This window comes from Ammospiza nelsoni, chromosome 3 (assembly GCF_027579445.1).
Source record: "Ammospiza nelsoni isolate bAmmNel1 chromosome 3, bAmmNel1.pri, whole genome shotgun sequence".
NCBI lineage: Eukaryota > Metazoa > Chordata > Aves > Passeriformes > Passerellidae > Ammospiza > Ammospiza nelsoni.
In genome coordinates, this window is record NC_080635.1 from 34,800,091 (window position 1) to 34,821,766 (window position 21,676).

The 21,676-nt window shown below is 41.6% G+C and overlaps 1 long non-coding RNA gene across 1 annotated transcript; it reads left to right on the plus strand.

The window, feature by feature from the left end:
* Positions 1-3,358: 3,358 nt before the first annotated feature.
* LOC132071877 (uncharacterized) lies at positions 3,359-17,902 on the plus strand. Its single transcript, XR_009418227.1, has 3 exons — positions 3,359-3,399; positions 17,395-17,448; positions 17,666-17,902. It is a non-coding gene; the product is annotated as an uncharacterized LOC132071877 (long non-coding RNA).
* The last annotated feature ends 3,774 nt before the right edge of the window (positions 17,903-21,676 follow it).

A 21,676-nucleotide genomic window follows, 5' to 3' on the forward strand; every position in this document is an offset into this window, starting at 1 on the left:
ATGCAACATTTTATAAGGATAATTGGTAAGTTGTCATGTAGGTGGTTTCTCTAAATGGGTTCATAGCATTTAAAAGGATAAAAGAAATTGCACATAAATAATAGGTTATTAGAAATAAATGGGTAGGCAATTTCTCATAGTATCAGAAGTGTACAATTCAGCTTACAATGGAATTCTCAGAATGCTGCAGCTACAGTATTTGCATAAAATAACCTCTGAAATTTGTAGTTTGCTTTGTTTCCCATTTAGAACGCCTTGTATAATTATTATACTAAGTTCCCTTTTGAAGAAATCCATTATAATATTAATTATGTTAATTCTGATGCTGTGAATAATTGTCCATGTAGTCAGTAAAATTGGTTTTTGGTTTTGGCCCCTTAAATATGAGTGAACCTTCTTACAGGGATGTGTGCTTGGTATCTTTGGGGCTATTTTTTCCTTATTTTTGCATTATACAATTGTGGCATACAATTAATGCTCTATTTAGGAACTGATTTGAAGTGGGGGAGGAAGTTTGAACCTATGTTTATCTTTGGAAAACATAGCTGGATGTTGGGGATTGTTACAGCAAAAAAAAAAACCCTTAATTTTTCTTTCTGTGGACCATAAATGTTACCTGAAATTAAATAGAAGAAGAGAACAGTGCCACATTCTGTTCTCAGGTAAATACTCTCCTTAGAATCAGCTGCTGCTGTGGTACTGGCATCAGTCTGTTGGGGATGAGTTTGACCTCTTAAGTGCTCTCCCCTGTATGCTGGAAAATGCTCCTCTTTCTGTTGAGGGGAACAGGAGGGAGGTAATGTTGTGCTGTTTTTTTGTGCCATGCAAACACAGTTGGGTTGCTGAAGGCCAGCACTGGTTTAGTCAGTAAGTGCTCATTTTATTCCCTCTGTTTGATTATCAGGTTCGGTCAAGAGTAGTACATGAAAAGACCCATGAAAATGCCATTCAGCAAAACATGGCATGATCCTGCCCTGCAAATGTCAGATTTCTGTTTGTATTGTGACAGCCCATTTCTCTGTGCAGATAAAAAAGCCCATTGTGTTTTTGCAGCATTACAGGAGAGAGATGTTGAATTATGGAGAAAATCCTGAGGGACAGGAAAGTCTCTCTAGTTGGATGTAAATTCATTACTTATACTTTCAAGGCAACGGTCCTGAGAATGAAACCACAGCATCTAGGTACTGGTAGTGGTTACAGGATATAAGGAATGTACTGGACTTTTTGTTTTGTTCTTTACACTGCTTTCCTTAAAATACAAACTCAGGTTCCTTCAGGTAGATCCCCAGGGGATTTCAGCGTCTCAATGCCCTGAGGTCAGACACTGATGCATCCCCTTTTTTGCTCTTCCCCACCCCACAAAATAAAAAATTAGCAGGGACTGGTCCTCTCTCTTTGTTTAACCAAAGTGATGAGTCCAGTGTCCCCTTCTTGTGTTTATGGAATGACCTTATAGTGAGATCTTACTCCTAACTTTAATTCCTTCTGCAGAGGGACGAATCAAACCTGTGTCTCCCAAGACAGAGTAAGACAGAAGTTGTAGACTCCTGTGGTATAAAGAGGAATATACCACTCCTGTGGTATATTTCCATCTCCTGTGGTATATTTCCGTCTCCTGTGGAAACTGTTGCACAATAAGAATTAGTCAGGCAAGACAGAGTGACTGTGGCTGGCTGGACCAACATACAGGCTGCTGGGAGATGGGAGCTGAGGGACTGCGCCTGAGGAGGAGGGAAGGAGCTTGCTGGTCCCTGGCACTCTGCAGCAGTGCATTCATTAATCACTGAACTCTGCACTGTGCTGTATTTCTCGAGTGGAAGGGGCTGCTGCTGCTGTACCTGGTGTGGACAGCAATCCTACAGGTGCATGTCAGGCAGGCATGTGAGGTCAGAGGTCCTCAGGGAGAGTGGGAAATGTCCTTCTGCTTATTCTGGCATGGGAAATGAAAATATATGGACATGTAGGCATGAAAACAATATGATTCTCAGGTCAAGTGGAAATTTCTGCTCACAGAGTAACATTCATCCGGGCAGACTCCTTTGCCTGTTTGTCTTACACTTGCTGGGTAAAAGGAACAGGACTGCTGGGAAATAAATGTAAAGAAGGAGGCTGGAGAAATTTGAAAAAAAAGCAATTTCTGACAGATGAATGGTGGTAAAAGGTTTCTGAGGATTGCTAAAAAAATCTATACAATCCAGTTGTACAGTTCTGGTAGGACCTCTTTGTCCAACTGTCCTGTAGCTTTTAACCTCTGTTGTATCCTAATCCATGTCTGACAACATCCATTCTGGTATGTGCAAGAAAGCCCAGCATGGCTTTTATGACTGCCTTGTGCCACCTGCTCTCTGCGCCTGTGGCAGTGTGGACACACCCAAAGCAGCACAGAGAATATAGGAAAATCATGGAATCATAGAATTGTGGAATGTTTGGGCTGGAAGGGACCTTGAAGATCATTTAGTTCCAAACCCCCTGCCATGGGCAGGGGACATTTCCATCAAGAGCAGGCTGTTCATAGCCCCATCCAATCTGACCTTGAATGGTTCCAGGGATGGTGCATCCACAACTTCATTGGGCAACTTGTTCCAGTGCCTCATTACCCGCACTGTAAATAATTTTCCCCCTAATATCTAATCTAAACCTACTTTCTTTCAATTTGGACCCATTCCTCCTTGTCCTGTCAGTTTATGCTCTTGTAAATAGTCATGCTCCATCTTTCCTGGAAGTTCCCTTCAGGGATTGGAAAGCTGCAGTTAGGTTACTCTGAGGCCTTCTCTACTCCAGGATAACCAATCCCAATTCTCTCAGCCTTTCCTCACAGGGAAAGTGCTCTGTCCTCTGATCTGAACTTGGTGGCTCTCCTCTGGACTCATCTAACAGGTCAATGTCCTTCCTGTGTTGTGGACAAGAAGTGGTTTGTTTGCTTTTGATGGCACTTTGCCACTGGTGCCCAGATGGAGAATGGGTGGGTTATTCTCTAGTTTGCAGTGTCATCTCTAGTCAGTGCTATCTCTACATCTCTTCAGGACAGAAGAGATAAAAGTACTCCAAGATTTGCCAGCATTACATAGGAATCTGGGAACATCTGTAATTTCTAAGTTTCTGAAGTGTCATTTTTTTTCTCACTTTTTTTCTTTTTTTTTTTTTTTTCTTTTTCCCCAGAGAATCTATTCAACAGCACAAACCCTGCTCACCTGTGATCCTCTTGGGAAGGCTTGCTGAACAGGTGAGCCCAACTGGCCTGAGGTGATTAACAAATCTTCAACACCTGTTACCTGCAGGTGTTGAAGATTTGTTAATCACCTCAGGCCAGTTACTTCAGGACAGATAACTGAAGGGATTAGCAGGCTGGAGATGAGGAAAAGGAGACAGCAGGCAAGATAAAAGAAATGAGACTTATCAGTAAGTTAAAAATGTAGTAAAAAAAAGTTGGGGTTATCTGCATTTTTCACTGGTCTGTTCACACTACAGAAGATTTCTTCTCACTGTAAGTTGCATGTTGTTCCAAGGCTGTATGTGCATTCAAGGTTAATAATGTACTAATATAGTTACTATTATTTTTATATAAGCATATATTAAAAAGCAATTCTTGCAGTCTTGTAGACTTCTCATTATCAGTTGTATTAATCTCCAAGCAAAGCTGAAACTGCAGTAGTTACTGTTTATTGATCAGCTAAATACCATTTATCTCCAGTACAGAGTTTACTAATTTTTTGTTGTTGTTGTTGTGTGTAGCTGCTAATAAAATTTGATAGCATTTTACTTGTAGGGAGATTTTAGGTTGATGTTGAAAGACATGCTAAAAGTTAGCCAATTATGTTACATGACTTTCCACTAAAAATTCTAGTTCTGCTTGGACAGAAGGATGTACTCTGAACCTAGTTTTCCCCACGGTGTTCATTTTGAATCAAAAGTAACTGATTTTTGTCTTTTCCTGATAAATGCTTCTATTGATTTTTCTACTGCCTAAGCTCCTGCTTTAAGGAAAACACTTGTTTAAATCAATCCCTATTCTGAAAAACATGTGAGAACAGGCTTAGTTGCAGCTCCTCTGTAGGCCTGATGGGTGTTCTTCCTGCAGCATAAGAATGTTTCTATTATGACGTTGTTTGGGTTAGGTCCATTTGTTGTGGCCCCCTCATCCTTCATCCACCAACCTCCTCTATCTCAAATGGTGGTGAAATATTCCCTCCAGACAAATGACTGTTCTAAGGTGGGTGAGCCCCAAAGTCCTTCAGGAGATTGTTGTACAGACTGCCCCTTGGAAGCTTGAGACTGCCTTTTCTCCTTCTCACCTTTGCTCTGGGCTCTTTTGTCATTTTGGGCTGTGGCTGTTCAGATAGGTTCAGGATGGAACTGACCACTACATGTTACCTGAAATATAATCCTCCACATCCTTAATTAGGAAATGTACAAATGCTGAGTGCTTTATATACCCTTATATCCGGGGTTGTCCTATTTTCAATGATATGACCAGTTGAGAAATGCAGATGCAGAGTTTAAACCATGCTAACATTAAAAAAAAAAGCGCGTTTGTAGTTAGGATACAGATTCAGGCATCAGTTGATTGAGAGCTGCTGTACCAGTGCTGAGGACTTCTCTTACCTGATAAACATGAAGACATTTAATAAAATAATACATATTTTAGTGCAGGCATCCTTCATGTGAAGCATTGCAGGATGTTAATGAGGGTGAATGGAGGGTATAGAACCCAGTTCCACAGGGTGAGGCAAATCCACAATGGCAGAGTGCTTGGCACAGCAGCCATGGGCTTCTTCTCAGACCTTTAGGTGAAACTAAAATGTTACTAAAAAGGAGGAAAGGGTTCATTCTCTTCTCCTTCCTCAAATGGATTATTCTAAAACATTTTCCTTCAGTTTACTGTGTAAAAATTCTTCACATTCTGTGAGGTTTTTCATACATGCATATCCACAGTAGAAAGCAAAAATGTATGCCCTACGTTCAGTCATCCTTGCATTAGCTACTCATCAAATAAGTTTGCCTTCTACTGATCTTTTTTACTGAAGACCTTGCATAGCTTTTTAAAACTACTTAAAATTTTCTTTCTGTTCCTTGTACTCTAATAATATATGGGACTTAATGTTTATGGTGGCAGAAACTTCTATTTCCATGGTTTATCTTCAGAAGATATTTTTTACTGTCTTTTGGAACTAGGGGAATTGCCCCATATGGTTACACCTGGCATCAGGTTACTCCAGGTTTTGGGGAATTTACAAGACTTATGGGAGAACATTCATTCTGATAAAAGTTTCAGCCTTACCCCTAACAGTTTATTGAGCTAAAGATCAGATATATGGTACTGAAAAAATTCTGATATAATTATATTTCTTTCTATAGTTGATATAATTCCAGTTATTCTTCCTTGAGTCAAGGATGGGTGGTTCTTCCCTTCAGATTGCTTATGCAATTGGTTTTTAAGTTTGTAAAAGTATTTGCTGTTCCTGTGGTTAAAAGGCTCGGCTGCTTCTTGGGGTTCAAATGTAGTTTTGACATAGCTCTCATGTGTACTGCCAAATGTCAAGGATTACTAAAAACGTGTTTTGTCACAGGCATGGAGTGAGGTACATTTTTTTTGAACAAGATAAAGATCCTAAGAACAGTTGATTTTCTGAAAAAATATAAAAGGCTTGCTGACCTTTTGAAATTATGTGTAACTGAACTCCAGGGTTTATTGATCTGCACAAAAAACCCTTCCAAAATGCCACAAATTGCTTTGTGAAGTACTCCTGCCTTCTGGCATGAGGTGAAGTATTGAGTACTAGAAGGTGTTTTGATTATGCATTTAAAAATGGGAAACCTATGAATATACATTTAAATGGATTCTGTGGGTTATGATGAACTCTCAGTGCTAATGCCAGGCTGCAAGCTTAATTTTGATTGCAGGGTCAGTCCTTGACTTTTTCCTCTCTGTTTATCTCTAGTGTGGACTGTAATTTGAAGACAATGAAGGGCTTTCAGAATTGTTTCTCTGTGTGTACAAAGCTGAGCAAGATGCAGTAGGTGGTGTATCTTCTATATCAGTGCATTATGTGACTGAGCTCTCAGAGATGTCTGACTCAACAAAAATGAGTAACACCTTTATTTATGGTACAGTGAAATGGTGTAGGAGGTCAAATTTGGACTGTTTTTCTTCTTAAATGATAGTCAGGCTTTAGGGATTCGTATTAAAGTCTAACATTTCCAGGTAGTTCACAATGACACTTTTTAAGGTTTTTGAAACTTGCCCTGAGATGAAGGGTCACAGAACCCACAGTGGGCCCTTGTAAACTTGTAGGCCCTGTGACTTTGTTAAGCTGTGTTCCTGATCCAAGTAATTGGCGGCACTTTTTCCTGTCTGTTTTCTTGAACATATCTTGAGGATATGTTTACTTTCTGGCAGCCCTCTGTGAACAAGCCACCTTACTGGATGCTGCCAGAGGTCTAAAACCAGGGACTGCCCTTCTCAGTTGTGCTTACATCTGTGCCATGGGACTTCTCCAAGCAAGAGTGCATCACTGCTTATGGGTCACAGCAGAGGAAATAGGCAGCGTGTTTCGTGCTGAAACAAAACATTCTTGGCTAGCACTGAAGAGTTGCACAGCCAGGCAGCCTCTGGGCATTTCCCTGCTGTGCTGTGTTTGCAGCACTCATCAAAGGCTTTGTGTGGTGTGCAAGCACAGCACATGTACTGCATGAGTAGCTGTAAGTCATGCCCAGTCAGTTCTTGAACGAGTTTTCTTTGTGCCAGCACAGTTTTATTGTGGCTTTGAAGCTGCCGGTTATGGAATGCGATTGTTGTCTGAAGTGTTTATGGAAACCTTCAAATGGGTCTGGGCTTCAGTAATAACACTGTAAGATGCCTTCAACAGAAAAAAGCAGTACAGACCTTCTCTCCTTTCCCTTTATCTATTTCTTTCTATAGCTACATGATTTTGTTTAGAAACCTTTAGTAACACTAGTATTGGAAACGCTTTCAGTTGAGATCACACCAGGTTTTTGGTGATAATTTCCAGCACTGGAACTTCAGGAGGCCGCGGGGATGTAGCTCAGCACATAGAGGGCCAGTTCCATAGCCCTACACCACATAACCTCAGGCAACATCAGGCTTGCACAGAGATCCTAATCAATAGATTTTGTAAATAAAAATAATATGTCTGTGTTGCAGCCATCTTAGAATAGACTAGGTACTGGGTACCTGCAGTGATTATCTAGTCCAGGTGCCTGAGCAATTCAGGGTTGGCCAAGCTAAAGCATGTTATAAAGGGCATTTTCCAAATGCCTTGTAAACACTGACAGACTTGTGGCATTGACCATCTCTCTGGGAAGCCTTTTCCAGAGTTTGACTACCCTCTTGGTAAAGAAATGCTTTCTAATATCTAGTCTGGACCTCTCCTGGCATGGCTTTGAAACAGTCGCACACATCCTGTCATAGGATACCAGGGAGAAGAGCTCAGCACCTCCCTCCCCCCTTCCCCTCCTCAGGAAGCTGTGGAGAGCAGTGAGGTCACTCCTCAGCCTCCTTTGCTCCAAACAAGACAAGCCCAAAGCCCTCAGTTGCTCCTCATGGGACATTCCTTCTGGTCCTTTCACTGGTTTTGTTGCTGTCCTCTGGATGCACTCAAGGACTTTCACATCCTTATTAAATTGTGGGGCCCAGAACTGCCCAGGTGTTTAAGGTGAGGCTGCACCAACGCTGAACTCAGTGGACAATCAGCTTTCTTGCCCAGCTGATGGTGCTGTTTGAGGCACCCCAGGGTGCAGTTTGCCCTCCTGGCTGCCAGGGCACACCCTGCTGGCTCACACTGAGCTGCTGCCAGCAGCAGCCCCAGGTGAGCAGTGGCCAGCCAGGTGTAGCCCAAATCAGCCCTGTGAGCTCTGCCCTTCAGCCAGTTCTCCACGCAGTGCACCCTGAACCTGCTCATCCCACAGCTGGACAGCTTTTCCAGAAAGATGCTGTGAGGGGAAGTATCAAAAGCCTTCCTAGAATCCAGAAAAATTGCATCCATCATTTTCCCTTCCTCCACTGGGCAGGTGACTTTATCATAGGAGGGTGTCAAAAGGGTTAAACAAGACTTTCCCTTGTTAACTGTACCTGATGAGTGCATTATTCTTCAATGCCTTTCAGCAGTACCCAGCAGACTCTGGTACTCCAGAATGGTTGCAGGTGCTGAGGTTTGACAAACAAGTCTGTAGTTCATTGGGTCTTCCCTCACCTTGTTCTTTGTAGGAGGATGTGGAATAACACTGGCCTGCTTCAGTCAGCAGGGACCTCCCCAGACTGCCAAGACCTTTGGTACGTGATCAAGAGAGGTCCTGCCATAGCTGCACGAGCTCCTCAGCACTCTGGGGTGAATTCCATCAGGCCCCAAGGACCTGAGAACATTCAGCTGATACAGCTGGTCCCTTACAGTTTCAGCCTCCACAAATGGAAAGTCACAGTTCCCACACTCATGGTCCTTTTGCTCAGGGGGCCAGGCAGCCCAAGGCTTATCTCAACTTTCCAAATGTGTGTATCTGTAATTGCAGTGGAACATTCTAACCATGTTCTTGCTAGAAAGCAAAATCTTCATACATATATGCATGTATCAATGTATTTTTAAAAAGTATCTTGAAACCCCCTCTCTGTGAAATCTTTTACACATGAAAATCAGGATCATACAAAGACTTGTGTGGTGTTATAGAATACTTCTGCACCATCTGCTTGATAGAATTGAATTGCAGAATCTTATCTTGTAATTTGGAGAGTGAAAAATCATTAGATACAACTCGACCAGTCTCTTATTTTATGAAGAGTTTAAAAATTCATTATTTTCCACATAGATAGGATCACTCCTGTGATTAATAAGCTAGAAAGATAGGCTAGAGGCTATACTTCATCTGCACTAATCTCAGTGGCTAATACAAAACATGATGGATAGTAAGGAAAATATCTGCTTTGAGTTGTTTTTAAAATTGAACTGGAAAAACAACCCTTCATCTCTTTCCAGTCATTACACTTTTCTAACAAAGAAATTTTAGAATTGTGTCATGGCTCCAGCCTTGGACCCTGTGCTGAGCGCCATTTAATAAAAACAGGGTAAATGAGCAAATGTGGTATCATTACTGCAAGAAGAAGAGCTAAGGGCTGCTGCAGACTTGAAATATGGAATCTGTTTTCAATGAGAGATTTGTTTTCCTGTTTGTTTGAATTAATAGTAAAATATGGACGATTTTGAAAACTGTTTTTAACAGTATTTTCTTTCTTCTATGTGTCAAAGTCTGTCCAAAATACTAGGATCCAAGTGTAATTTTAATCAACTGTATTTCCTTGGTTGTTTTAAGTCATACTTGTTTTGACCTTAGTTTAGTTGTCATGTGATTCTTGAAGTCACCTTTTTTAAAAAAAATTTTTTTTCTTTTTTTTGCTTTGGCATTTTGCCATGCCTGGTAGCTGTCATGTCTCATTTTCCATGGGGAAGATTTACAAATGAGTTGAGGAGAGAGAGGTCTTAAGGAAAATAGTATATGCTCAGAACCAATGCTAGAAAAGTTAGCTTCCTTTTGGAAGACAAATTTAGGTGTTTTTGTGCAAGTTTTTTGGTGTTTTTTTGTTTGTTTGTTTTTGGTTTTTTTAATTACCGATGTGCCAGCACTTGTTCCATAATTGAGAAAATTAGTGGATGCTTAACTGACCAATCTGAGTTCATCCTTTTAGATTCACATGGATGTCATTTATTTGGTTTCCACACTTTTTTTTTCTTGGACAGTCAAGCAGTCCAATAAATAGCAAAGAAATTCCCATTGAGATGTGAGTGGCCCTGCCCTTTGAGCACTTTTTGGTACATGTGTGGGTAACCTTTCTCCACAGATCCATTTGCTCAGGAGAGCTATCAGGATAACCTTTTCTTCCACAGATCTGTCTGCTCAGAGCTATCAGCGTAACCTTTTCTTCCTTGCAGAGGGTGAGTTTGATGTCTGTTTAACTCAGGAAGACCTGCTTTTCCCAACACCAATAGTGTTTTCCAGGGAGGCTGGATATCCAGTGCAGCCTTCCAATGCAGCAAGCAGAGCTCAGAGTGAGGAATGAGGTACAAGAATGGGATTCAGATGACATGTAGGGACATTCTGATTCTCCTATGTGGCCTTAAGCAAATTGTTTCTTCTTTTGCACTTTAATTTTCTCTGAGCCACAGGCAGATTGTTTCTTGTTCTGAGGCACTTGGCACCACAGGTCCAGCTTTACTCATGCTTTCATCCTTCATGGAAAGCCTCTACACGGGCCTTTGGAAGCTCATGTAACTCATTGGGTGAGCTAACCTGCAGTTCCTGAGCTGTTTCTGTCAAGCCAGGGCAGCTCCAGCTGGTTAAGCACTGTAAACCTGCAGAGTTCAGGTTTGATCCAAACCCCTATGGGTCTCTTTTCACTAATTCCAGTGAGCTTTGGAGCAGGAATTTAATGCTTCATGGGGTGTTTTTAGCGTGGGAAGCATACACTATTCCTGGTGTTTCAGTGCAGTTTTAAGCTCCTGACTAATTCCTGTTTACACGTTTTGCATTCTAATGATTTATGAATTTGCAAAATGAATGCAGAATTGTTTAGGTTTCCTGGGGAATGCAGTTCTAAGCACACCTGGTCTAATTAGAGGTTTAATTTCTCTCCTGAGTGAAAGTCTAAATCCTTTTAACTTTCCAGAGAGAGAATAAAAATGGTTGTGAAGTATTGAGCACAGCCAATTACAGAAAGAAAAGAGTTGTACGGCCATAAAACGTGCCAAGCACAGCAACAGACACAGAATAAGATGGCTTTCAAGTTTTCTGTCAGTTTATCTCCATAGCAGGCTTGTTAGTGCAAGAGAAGCAATTTTGAGGCATGCATCTTTGCAGATGTGGCTGTAGATTAATACCTGATGCATGTGAATGGTTTTATTTTTGTTCTACAGGGCTGTCCCAGTTTCATCTCTCCATGTGTGTTCCTTCTGAAACTTCTGACCGTGGTTACTATGTTAGTGGTCCCACAGAGTATAGGAGCCTCCCTTGCAGCTCAAGGCTCATTGCATGGAAAGATGGTAGGAGCAAGACCAATTGCAAGTTGGAATTTATATGCTTGGCATTGGATTTAGGATAAATTCAGGTCCTTGATTTGTAAATTATGACCCAAAGAATTTTGTTTAGATAGTATTTAGACCCTAGAGGTTTCTAACTTATGCAAGGGCATCTTTGGTTGACTCAAGTTCCCAGAGTGTCTTCACTCTGCACGTGTTAGGAATTATCATTTTCTTGGCATAGTCTGAACTCTGCAGGCACAGGAATGAAAGTCCTTTTCTGCCTCTGGCTTGTTGACTGCTTGATTCTGCAAGTGCTCATGGAATTGGTCTATGGTAGGAGATACCTTACAAAACAGAGTTTTGTGTGACTGATTTCTTTTTAATTACACATAGAGAAGGGGTAATTTTGCTGCTTAATGTGGTATGCAAGCTTTAAAGTTCTGCCTGGAGTGTCTGTGCTTGTGGTTTGGTGGTTAAGATGTGTAGCTGGGAGGAGGCAGGCTTCAGTTCTGGTCTTTATTTCCTGGTTGTGTTTTGGTGAGTGTTGAATCCAAAATATGGACTTGGTTTGTCTGAAAAATCAGCTTGAAAGAGCTCACTCAGCTGTAAGAATAAAGACGGGAGTAAATAATGATTAAAATGCAGATGAAAAACAGCAATTGAGGAACAGTTCTACTACGTTCTGCGTTCAGGAGCAGAGAACTGTAAGAAACATTGTAGTCAATCTCTGGTGTATGAATTAGTCCCTTAGCCGATGGCACTTATTAGTTTTCTGAGTCTTTGTCTTACTGCATCAAAGTTGAACTAAAAATCCTATCAACAGAACAGTATTCAATCAGAGAAGCATAAAAATGTGTGAAGGGAGGTGAATTCATTAAGTCTACTAAATAAAAGTATTTCTGCAGCTCAAGGAAGTGGACAATCATCAGCTCATTATCCATGTTTGGATAAAATTTTTCATGGCAAATATGTACTGAAAATGGAGAGAAAAACCCATAAATATCTGCCCCTGTTGCTGTGCTGTCTTCTTCAGAGTACTTGGCAGTACTTGGGCAGTGTGCGTTTTCTCAGGTGATAATTACAGATCTCTTCAGTACATCTTTGTTAAAAAGGCAGATAAACAATGTTTTTTTTTGAGCACAGTTTGTTTTGCTCTTGAATTGTATTGATTTATTTCTTAAGAATACTTGTGCTCTCACTGTAAGTGCTCAAATTATGAGAGGGGGGAGGATGGTGAATTAGGAGCCTCATAAAAGGACCTGTATGCACACACAATTGACCCTATAAATGGATTTTCTGCTGAGTGTTTACAAAAAGCTCATTAGTTATACATGACATTTTGGTGTGAGACTTCCTCAAAAGGATCAAGAATTAGACCTTGTCTCCTGAAATACACAGAAAGGTGCTAAATGTGACAGTAATTGCCTTGTCAAATAGTCAAGAAGAACGAGACATCAGGTGAACAGCTTTTCATTGTTTGCTCTATATCATTGTACTGTTGTGTACACTTAATGACTTTCTGTCTTGAGTAATTTTTATTTTGATGGTTTGGACTTGCAACTAATTTGGTTGGGTTTTTTTTTTGAGAATCTGACCTTTCTAATTCTGACTCCTTCCAGCATATTTTGAACCATGTCTTAAGAAAAGAAGTAAAACCTTGCTGCTTTATTTCACTTCACTTTATTTTTCCCCCTGATTTTTATTATTAGTATTTTTATTGAAGGAGAATGCAATGGTGCCAGTAACTCAGGGTTTGGCATTGGGCAGTGCCTGAGGGTGGCAAGTTGGTGATTCCTTTTGTTTTCTCCATGTGAAGCTATTCAGATCTGCTGTTTGCACAGGCACAGAAGAGTTGTAGATTGACAGTAAATTTTTTGAGTGGCCTGTCTTGAGCCTCTTTAACTCCATTGATCTTTCCCATTGGCCACCACCTGAGCCAGACATAGGAAGACCTGAGGGTAAAAATCATTGTGAGAATCTACCTTTTTTAAATATCCTGTGATGCTGGTGCACAGCCAGTACACACAAATATTGCGTCTCAGACTGCCTGCTGCAGACACTGCCACAGCTCTCCATGTTGAATGGATTTGGGTGTGCTTTCATCCTTAAAGGTTTTTTCTGGGTTGTATTTCTTCAATTGATGTTTTTTTATTGTTGGCTACTGCTCTCCCCTATCCCCCTTTTTAAAGTCTTGGGTATCTGTATTATTCCTGTTGTGGGAAAACTGCTCCCTAGCCAAGGTTAATCAATAGTGAATTTTCAAATCTGAATATGGAATAAGCATTGGTGCAAGTTTGCTCATTTCCAGTAGTTAGCCTCACTGTTGACTTCCAGGCAATTTCTTCTATTACCCCTCTCTTTATAGATCACCATTAAATTAGAGCCTTAAGTAGGGTAAACAAAATGTTTTGGTCAGTGAATTAGGAGGCAACATTTGGTTTGTATCTATTTACCCTGAAGACGTATGTGTGTATATATATATATATGGGGACAAAGTTTTTGCAGGGTCTCTTGAAATAGGAGAAGGTGCAATGGTTTTGAATTAAAAGAAGGTTGATTTAGATTAAGGTAATTTTTTATGATGGGTAGGGTAGTGAAACATTGGAACAGGTTTCCCAGAGAGCTGGTAAATGTCTCGTCCATGCCTGGAAACATTCAAGGTCAAGTTACGTGGGGTCTGAGCAATGTCATCTAGTTGAAGATACTCTTGCTCATTGCAGGGGCGTTGGACCTAATGGCCTTTAATGGTCTTTCCAATCCAAGCTATTATATTATTTTATAATAAATATAGAAAAGGTGGCTCTACAAAATTGTTACAAATCAGTTTAACTGACTTTTTCTGGCCAGGATGGAGTGGCTGATATGAGATTCCCTGGTGATTTGGGGTAAGGCCAGGCGATTTAGGCACAGCCGGGTGGGATGGCTCGTGTGTAACATCTGGAGACGATCACTAGATGGCAACGTGACACAGCCCAAGGGCCCTCCCGTATGCCTGTAGCGAGCTTTTAATTTATTTCTTGTAATCACTGGATGAAACTGTCTTTTTCGTTCAGATTACATAGCCAAGGTAGAGGGTCTCGTGAGCCTGTAGGACGAGGAAATAAGTTATCATTGCATGGCCATCTCAGAAAATAAATAACAATTTTTAGAGCTCTTGTTAATCCATCTCTATACTTACTGTTCCTTAGTGTTGTGGCTCAAATTTTGGATAAAGATCTTTAAAAAAGAAAAGCCCAAACGGAAGGATTTGACCTTTTGCACTGCTGCAGTTTTGTCTGTTCTGTGGTTGATGGGTGGTTTTTCGTGTGACTGTTTTAGAGCCAAGTGTGGTCTAGGTTCTGTACAGGTAAAAAAAAAATAATAAAAAAAATAAAGCATGAGCAGCATGCACCTCAGGCTGATACTGAAACTCTGACCTGATAATGTGACACAGTGTGTGTGCCAGAATGAGTAAACATCTCACAACACAGGGCTTGTGCTAGAGCAGGCAAGGCAAAGGCTTTCCTGAAAGTTGTGAGATGGGGAGGTGGGAGGCCAGGTATGCACTGGCATCTCTTTGTGGTGAAGTTCTGGGTGCTTTTGGTCAGAGGTACTGGTGCACATCATGGGCTGTACAAAAAGGGCCAAAAGTCTGTCCCTAACATTTCTTCAGCTCCTACCAAAGCTGTTTCCAGAGATGCAGATATAGAATATCTCTGGAGTGCACAGATACACTATTAGAGAGATGGAGTTCAGAAATCCTTAGAGAAGTCAGGAAATACTATTTTTTAATTAAAACAGATAAAAATGGTATTAATCACTTGTGGATTAAGGAAATATATTTCTTTAAATACAATATGAACATTGAAGGTTAATCAGAATAACAAACTTCACAGCAGAAGAGAAACAACTTTCTGCTGATACAGTAGCAGGTGAATATTCTAAAATAGCTTTCTTGAGGACAGAGACTCTAGATTCACCATTTCATGCAAGAATTTCTTTTTCCTATTGGAGATTGCAGTCTGGGGAAAGACTACATGTATATGTCAGCATGTGTGTAGCCATAGCATCCTAGTATCAAAAATAAGCATAGGATGTTTCTGTTAAGGTATTCCCACTGAAGTCAGGGCAGAATTGGTGCTCTGGAGAAGTTAATCTCTGATCCTGAGATAGCTCTGTATCTTCTCCCCCTCTCTCTCTCTTTTATATGTATATATATATATATAACTATCAGATATTATATATCTGATAGTTCTGGTCGCATTATGTTCAAGAAAAATAAACTTGGAGTAGGATAGGTGAATAGACCCCCCCAGCCCCAGGTCTCTTCAGCCATAAAGTTCAAGAAGAGACTTCAACTTTTTTTCTTGTTTGAAGCAAAGTGAAGGTTGAGAAGCTGTTTGGGGGTGACAATACAAGGGGAGAAGGGGAGGAAAAAGCAAAAGGATCATTGTAGCAAAATAGCAAGTGGATGTACATAAGCTATCTGTTCTAGATGGAAAATATGCCTTGCCATCAGAACAGGGATGTCTAATGTGGGTAAGAGAAACCCAACTGATGCTTTTCTTGATGAATTATGTGTCTTGGTTGACTGTGGGAGGACTCATCTTCTCAGCTCTTTTCATTCCTTGAACACACACATCACTGAAATGTTTGATGCCCCAGTGAATAATCATGCAGCAGTGGACTATACTGTGCCTCTAAGCCCTGCCTGTTTACAGGGCTACTGTGGGAATATTTACTTGTACCAGCAGTCTGAGTCTTGATATAGGGATTTCAAAAGCTGATCTGCTCCTCTGCTGGTATTGGAATGGACTTAATTTGTCCTTTTACCTCTGCTGAGCAGAAGATCTTTTGTTAGCAGTAGAAGCCTCCTTTTTTTTTTTTTTTCTTCTGGGCATTAAGATGAAAAAGGGAAGATGTTAAAATCCTCATTCACTTTTGTTCTGTTTCCTCGCTGCTCCCATGGTCTAGGGCAGACGGAAACTGATCTGAAATGTATGGGAGGGAATGTGGAACACCAAGATGTCATATCTCCCTCAGGTCTTCAGGTGTGCGTTGCTGGGTGTTTTCTCACCCGTACACCTGCAGTGGTCATGTCTGGTCTTGTCCACTTCACAATCTGTGTAGCACAAGGTGATAATCACAGAATCACAGAATTGGTAGGGCTGGAAGGGGTCTGTCAAATGCTGCTGTGGTGTTACCTTTCCAGTGCTCTGATCCTGAACACAACATCAAGGAGAGATTCCAAGGTGAACAGCCAGCTGATCTGTCCCTCCTTGTCCCATCGGGATGGAGGGTGGAAGGAGAAGGGGACACATGCCTATATATATTCACATATTTTTAATGTAACTAACAAAGGCACTGGAAATTCCAGACATGTTGAAGCACAAACGGAGCTGCTTTCTTCCTTCCTTTCACAGGAATGTGTGCACAGCACGCAGTTTTCAAAGGCATCCACAAGGAGGAGCCCGGAGCTTGCCAAGGACAGACCTGTTCCTGTCCCGTTTTTTATTGCCGCATCCACTGAGGGTAGCCTTGTCTTGAAGCATAATTAGTTCTGAGGCAGAATTTTATCAGCGTAGTCTTTGGGGAGTGGTAGCATGTAAACACTTATTAAAATGTTATTTTGGGGTCATAATTCTGTCATGAGCCGAACTTGACAGATGCAGATAGAAGAAGGGGTTATCTCTCCACAGGGACCATTTGTTTCCTTCTGATGATTTACATCAAATGGTGCATTTCCCTTCAGTCTGTGGGATCATACAAGGATAGAGGAAAATTTTCATATTTAGAGCAAGAAAGCACATAGCCTTTTACACTGGGAAGGATGGGGACAGTATAGGTTCTTACAAGCAGGATCTTCCTTCTGGTAGCTTCAGAAACAAGAGTAATGGGCATTAATAGGGACATCAGGTCTGTTTTTTTCTCTTTATCCCTTCCTTCCTGAAAACTGCCACTCAGCTTCTTTTAAGTTAAGGTATTAGGAGGAGCAAAATAAATGTGTTTTCAGCTTTGCAATCTTCTATAGTCTTGCTGTATGATTGGATGGATTTTTTAATCTCTGTATCTTTGTTTTCTTTTGGGAGAATCACAGAATGGTTTGGGTTGGAAAGGATCTTAAAGATTGTCTAGGTCCAACCTTGCTGCCATGGGCAGGAACACCTTCCATTAGTTCAGGTTGCTTAAAGCCCCATCCAACGTGGCCATGAACACTTCCAGGGATTGGGTGTCCACTCCTCTAGGTATCCTGTTCCAGTCCCTCACCACACTCATAGTAAAGACTTTTTCCCTAATACCTAATCTAAACCTGCCCTCTTTCACTTTAAAGCAATTCCCCCTTGTTCTATCACTACATGCCCTTGTAAAATTTCCATCACCGGTTTTCTTGTAGGGTCCCTTTAGGAACTGGAAGATGCTGTAAGGTCTTCCCAGAGCCTTCTCCAAGGTGAACAGCCCCAACTCTCTCAGCTTGTCTTCAGGAGAGGTGTTCCAGCCCTTTGACCCCAGAACTGGATGCATTACTCCATGAGAAGCACACCAGAGTGGAGCAGAAGGGCAGAATCCCTGGACCTGCTGGCCACACTGCTTTGGCTGCAGCCCAGGATTCCATTGGCTTTCTGGGCTGCAGTGGCTCATGTCAAGCTTCTTGTCCTTCTCCTCAGAGCTGCACTCAACACCTTCACCACCCAGCCTGGATTTGTGCTTGGATTACCTTGACCCAGGTGCAGGACCATGCACTTGCTCTTGGTGAACTTCATGAGGTTTTCACTGGTCCACTTCTCAAGCCTGTCAAGGTCTCTCTAGAAGGAGCACAGCTCTCCTTGCTTCCTGTTGATGATTCCTTTCTCTGGTAAGGTCTCAGATACTATCTCACATGAGAGGGTGTGGTTACTTAGAGGCTGTCTAAGATGATTTTCCAGGACGTTTTAACCTTTTTTCAATTTTCTAGTTGGGGATTATCTTTAGTTTATAGCCACAAAACTACTAGTGAAAGAGATCAGTGATGGCTTTGGGGCTCTCTGCTGCTGGCTGATGGATGCAGCCCCCTTCCTAGTGAGGGGAATATTGTGGCACTCTGTCCTGTTGCCATGTGTGCTTCCTTGGGCAGTAATGCACGGGAAGGTGGCAGGATTTCAGACATCTAACTTCGTACCTTCTCCTCTCCGGTTTGTCTATTCTTGTGGCACAGTTAGCAAAATCTCCCCAGACTTCAACAGGACTAGGAATAAGCATTTAGAGCATGTTAAATTTTTTTTTTTTTTTTAATATAATGAATTGCCTTTGAAACGTGAGTAGGAATTTAAGTGCAACCTTCTAAAATCACCTACCAATACCTTTGCTAGCTGAATGCACAAATACACTTCAAAAGCAGGATACCAACGTGTTCTTAAATTCTTACTTTTATCTTGCTGTTGCACATTGCTGAATCAAATGCCCCAAGGTAGTTGACTTCACTTACAAACCTAATTTTCATCTCACCTTACAGAATTTTTATTCTGGGGCAGCTCTAGTACCACATTTTGATCTTGTCTATGTGTGCCTTCCCTGCTAACAGTGGTACTTCTCCTGGTTTAGAGGGACAGCTGAACTAGCTCCAAGAAATCATAACATTCAGAAGACCTGCCGATACCTGTTGTCATTTCTGGGCACAGGTATCTGCCTCTGAGGGAAATTCTCTGCAACTGATGCAACTGTTCTCTGTTGAGTGCAAACAGCACCTAACACTTTCATTTGTACTCCCTGAAAACTGTTCTGCTCCTCCATGCTCATTAGCAGTGAAATTGATAACATTCTCTGATGGTCCCAGCATGATCTGGGGCTTCTGTGATTGATTAAATGCAGAGGCAAATTTGAGGCATTACATTAGTTGCAGAAGTATTTTCTTGCAAGTGGACTGTGGACAATGGCACTGATTGATATTGCAATGTGAGCCACATGGGTCTTTGTCCTTTACCTCTATGGAGGCTCAAATATATTGTGACATTTTGTTTCCTCCATGGCTCTGTGATGAAGAGGGATTAGGTTGTGGTCATGGAAAGGAGCAGTGTGAGGCTATGTGCCAAGAGATTTGTGTTGTGGCTTGGCTGTTTCAGCTGGACTCCCTGCTTGTGTTAGGCTAAGCATCTTTGCCTCTGCTCTGTATCCACAGAATTAAGCTAATGTGCCTCTGCAGCTGCCTGGGGACATCAGGAGGCTCGATGTTAAAAGCTGATAATGACCACCAGCAAGTGAGCCTCTGGAGGGGGATTATTCTAAACAGATTTTTCAGTTTAGTAGAAAAAAAACACATCCCTTCCTGTTCTTCAAGAGAGATTGGACTTGGGAGCTGGTGGCTCAGGGTTATGGAGACCTTTGAGTGTCTAAGAAATGCAGAGCTGGGTTGGAAGGCTCTCCACCTTTGCACACCCAGAAGAGAACAGTGCTTGGAAGCCCAAGAACAGAGTGCAGGAACATCTGTATGGCTTTGAGAGGAAGGAAGGAAGGAGACTTATTTTTGCATCAAAAGTTTACAGAAATGGCTGGCCTCTGAGTGAGGAAGTAGCCTACTTTGTGTTTCTCAAATTTACAGAAAAGGACATTCCTGTTTCCTCTTAGCACAGCCTTGCTAAAGGTTACAAAATTTAATTCTCTCTCAAGTTGATCAAAACCTGCTGAAACAGGTCTCCACTTGCAACCTTTCCTGTCACAAAAGCCATGCTGGTATTTGTTAAGTGCATCCTGGATCCTCGTTCTGACAGTGCTGTATAAAACCAGACACTGTTCCTGTGCAGAAACTGAGGGAATGGTTGACATCAATAATTGAAGCATTTAAAATGAACCACTAAGATTAAACACTGAATTAGCGATTCAGAGATCCCTGTTTGGTAAATAAATGAAACAGAAAAGAAATTACTCAGGGGCTACTCTAGCTCTTTTAAGGATGAATAAGGAGTTTCTGTTGTGGAGGTTTCTGCTGGGGCACTGTGACCTTGTGAGAGCAAGGATCCCCCCATTCTCTTCTGTGGTGTGCAACCAGCTGAGCAGTGATGATGGCATAGCATTTATGCTGTGCTTTAATACCTGAATGCCTAATGTGGCAATGAGTTTAACTTCCTTCTTCACTGCCCCTTCCCCTGGTCTCTCACCAGTGCTAAGATTATTTTAAGGCTTAATTCTGCTTTGCCATAGCATGTGTAGCACCTGCCAGACATGAGCACAGAGATCAGGGGACCAGCTCCTCTGGATCTGAGACTTTTTTAGCAATTTCAAGTGCTTGTGCTCTTTGCAAGTACGTTTCATTTTGTTTCCCTCTGGAAAAACTCAACAGGCTGAGATAGCACCTTGCAGCGTTCTTGTCATGTTTCCTTAGTGGCGTCCCTGCCATCTTGTCCACAAGAATAACAAAGCCAGATCTGCAGTTTTGTCTTGAGAGGTAATAAAAATGAGCTCCAGCTGCCTTTGTATATAAATTGTTAGCACTACTGTATGCTCCAAACCCAGAATTTGTTTTCTGTTTTCTGGCTAGTGGTGGTGCTGATGTACGGGGGAAATGCTGTTGTCTGCGTTTTGCAAGCAATGTTGACAGTGTGGAGCAGAAACTAATACAAATATGGCTATTAAAGTATACAATAAATTAGGCAGTGCTGACATGGATGTGATAAGATACAAATAGGTAACATTGAGTTGTTGTGCTTACTAGGGCAGTTTCTCTAGAGGCATAATCAAGTAGTGATTCTTATGTTTTTTCACTTGTCTTCTCTCCCTCCTGCATATTTCTCTGTCTTTTCTCCAACTTAATTTTCTTGCATGCATCTTCCTGCCCTGTCAGCCTTGAAGTCTAAAGACCAGCTTTTCGAGGGGGGATTATTTCTTTAGAGAGAAGGACTGACAGTAGAAATTGGACCTAACTTATTGTTTACTGAGGCAAATGGTGCAGACCCAAGGGAACCTTACTGAATTACACGTGCCAAGGACACACTGCTCCAAGTCCCAGCTCCAGTTTTTGAGGGTACAGGCTGCTTCTGCCTTGGGGGGCATTTGACATGAAGCATGTTAGTGGGATGTGAGATTTTGGCAACTGAAGTACACTTGGGAGAGGTTTGTTTGAAACCTCTGTGTTTATTTCAAAGGAATTTTGGAAGATGTGCTTTTTTTTCCATTTGGGAAGGGAGAGGGGACAGGGGGCTAGGGTCAGGCTGTCCTATAGCCAGCTCACCCCTGCCAACCTGCAGCTGCTGTGTGCTTGGAAGGAAGTGCTGTAACCCTTGGTGCTTTGAGATAAAAGTGGTTTTGTATTTCAGTTTGATTTCCCTGTCCTGAGTTCATAAGGCCCCTATCATTTATTGCTTAGTGTGAGAGTTAGGGTTTTGGTGTAATGAAGGTCACCCACCTGTGACTTTGGCTTTGCTACCTAATTGTAAGAGACACCCCACTTCCCCAGCTTGCTTTTAAATTAAAAAAAGAAAGGTTACAATTTGGAGCCTGAGATTTTTTTTTTCTTTAATGAAGAGAAGTCATGTCTTTCCTCTAAGGAAACACCTGGAAAATTAACATTTTATGGTGTGCCAAATTAGTTCCTTTGAAACTGCAAGGTGAAAAAGGTTGTTAAGTCAGACACAGAGGATTTCTTCAGTTCAGTGAAATACCTGCATGGCCAGCAACAACCTATTCCCCCTAAAAGTAGCTCTGAAGAC